General features: G+C 41.9%; 1 protein-coding gene across 1 annotated transcript in view; it reads right to left on the bottom strand.

Annotated features, from left to right (window-relative positions):
• The window catches only part of LOC134087984 (uncharacterized), a 12,752-nt gene extending 10,772 nt beyond the window's left edge, over positions 1-1,980 (bottom strand). Inside the window, exon 1 of the mRNA XM_062541864.1 lies at positions 1,925-1,980. The gene's annotated coding sequence lies outside the window, so the exon portion shown is untranslated. The remainder of the gene's footprint in view (positions 1-1,924) is intronic.
• Positions 1,981-2,562: the final 582 nt, after the last annotated feature.

Genomic DNA, 2,562 nt, shown 5'->3' on the forward strand with positions numbered 1-2,562 from the left:
ATGTTTTTTGAGGACAAAATGTGCTGCAGTAATATTATGATGTAGCCATGATAGAATGTATTGTACAAAGTACATTCAGTCGGCATCCCATAGACTCCTATAGAGTTGTATTGATGAGAGAGAGAGAGAGAGAGAGAGAGAGAGAGAGAGAGAGAGAGAGAGAGAGAGAGAGAGCTAAGGTCAGTACTATTGTGGTGATCTGCAGGAAGACCAATTACGTAACATGAGGCTGTGATCAGAAAACAGACCAAAGCCCCACCATTATTCAGATTTTTTACACCTCCTTTATTGAAAGTACTTCAATGAGTACTTCTGAGCTCTTCATCAATATGCTATAACTCCATCTCAAACAACAGAAATAACCACCTCCAGAGGAGTGTGTACTCAAGTTCTAAAATCACTGGCCATCCTCTTCACCCACATCACTGCACGCCAAGGCAACACCAAAGAAAGCCAACTGCATCTTAGATGATTCCACCCCCGTCCTGCATAGAGGTATGAATGGCTGCCCTCAGGCAGGGGTCTGCTCTGTCCTCTGGCTAGACTAACAGGAGGAAGGTGACCTTTACGTTTGAGGATATTCACTTTTTGAACTTGAATATGCCCCCAGCCCCCTCCTGGGACTGATCCCCCTTACAGCCCTGTCTGTCCTGTTCCTTCTTTGATTCTGTCTCATATGTTGTGTCATGTCCTCTGATCCCCCTTACAGCCCTGTCTGTCCTGTTCCTTCTTTGATTCTGTCTCATATGTTGTGTCATGTCCTCTGATCCCCCTTACAGCCCTGTCTGTCCTGTTCCTTCTTTGATTCTGTCTCATATGTTGTGTCATGTCCTCTGATCCCCCTTACAGCCCTCTCTGTTCCGTCTTTGATTCTGTCTCATATGTTGTGTCATGTCCTCTGATCACTACACCTGCATGAGGAAATTGCCCCTTGAGGGGAAATAATGCTTTCTGAACTGAAGTGAACATGTCTGTGTTTACTGTGCTCTGCATCTGCACTACAATATCGATATCAATACGCACATTAGACATGCTTCATCTCCATATTCCACACATGGCAAATGTTATTATGTTTATATGTCCGTTACCAGTTGTAGATATTTCAATAGGGCTCGGGCACACGCCTTGCATTCTAGGAATATCGCCGACATATTGGTATATACGTAATATCCATTCATTCAGATGCAGAAGACAAGGAGCAGAAATATAGTAGCGATGAATTCTTTTCCTCTTGCGATCGTGGGTTGCACTGTTACACTCCACTACACAGCAACATACGACCAAGAAGGCAAAAACTAAGTAACACGAACACACTAATAGGCGGGAGTAAATCCATAGTAATCCATAGTAAACTAAGGAGTGAAGCTGCCAATATGGCTGCGCCCGCGACGTTTTCACGTCATGATCCCGAGCCTTAGTCCTGTGTGAATACTAAATAGAACAAAGGATGCCACATTTAATTAAACAATCTGTAGCTGTAGATTACATGGTTTCTATCAAAAATGATACTGTAGCCCAGAGCAAAACAGACCTGAGAGATCATCTCATGTAATTCACTTTCAGTTCATAAAGATACCAGAAGGACACTCATAGTGTGTGTAAAGGCAACAGTTGATAATTGTTAAATCTTTCAAGATTTTGACTTGACTTGTGGTTGTGAAGAGATTAATGGTTTCCTATCTATAAGCTACGTTATATCAGTTCCATATAATGTCTTATATTTCAATGAATTGCTGAATTGCGGAAGTATTACTACTCCTTGTAGCTCTCCACGGGCTTTGTGCGACGCGGTTTTGATGCGATAATGAACACATTATTTGGAGGAGAGTGCTATCAATACAACCTATATACAACATTAGTCTACACATTTCAAACTTCAATAAACGTATGCAAGTCAACAAAAACAACATTTGAAGTAACTTACGATGGCTGCAACATTTCGTGTTGCTCTTTCAACAACGGCGAGTCTAAATGGCGAGTCTAAATGTCAGACTTCTATGACGCATATGGCCCGTCTTCGTAGAGCCGGTTTTACCAGATATACGGATTCTGAGTTTTTATGGCTGGAGTCGGGTGGAGTTTAGCATGAATAAACGGAGGTTTTCGTACGCGCGCGTGCCAGAGACATAGTGGGCACATGTATTCCCACAGCCCATCCTCAGCACTGACCGGCTCCCACAGGTCAAACAGGCAGGCAGGCAGGCATGCAAGATCTGCCCAGTTCGCTATGAGTTTAGTTTTTTCAGCTGCTTACACACTAAATCTTAGATTGTCACACAATTTTCTAAACATTTATTTCAAACACCATCACAAACATCAACTCTGCAAAGCCATACACTAATTTTCAGTGTTTAACTGTCACTCGTGTATGGAAATATACACATAAACCCCATGACAGACAGAGGAACTTTAGGGTTTGAGCAACAGTATACACAATACAGTATATCCAAAATGTCACATTATGACAAAAGTGTTTATAATTAGAGGCAAATGTTTGCTTTAGACATGTTTATGACATTTTGAATTTTGTGTGCCATTTTGCTGGAGATTTGAGGCATGTTG

This window comes from Sardina pilchardus, chromosome 7, assembly GCF_963854185.1.
Source record: "Sardina pilchardus chromosome 7, fSarPil1.1, whole genome shotgun sequence".
NCBI classification, from domain to species: Eukaryota; Metazoa; Chordata; class Actinopteri; order Clupeiformes; family Clupeidae; genus Sardina; species Sardina pilchardus.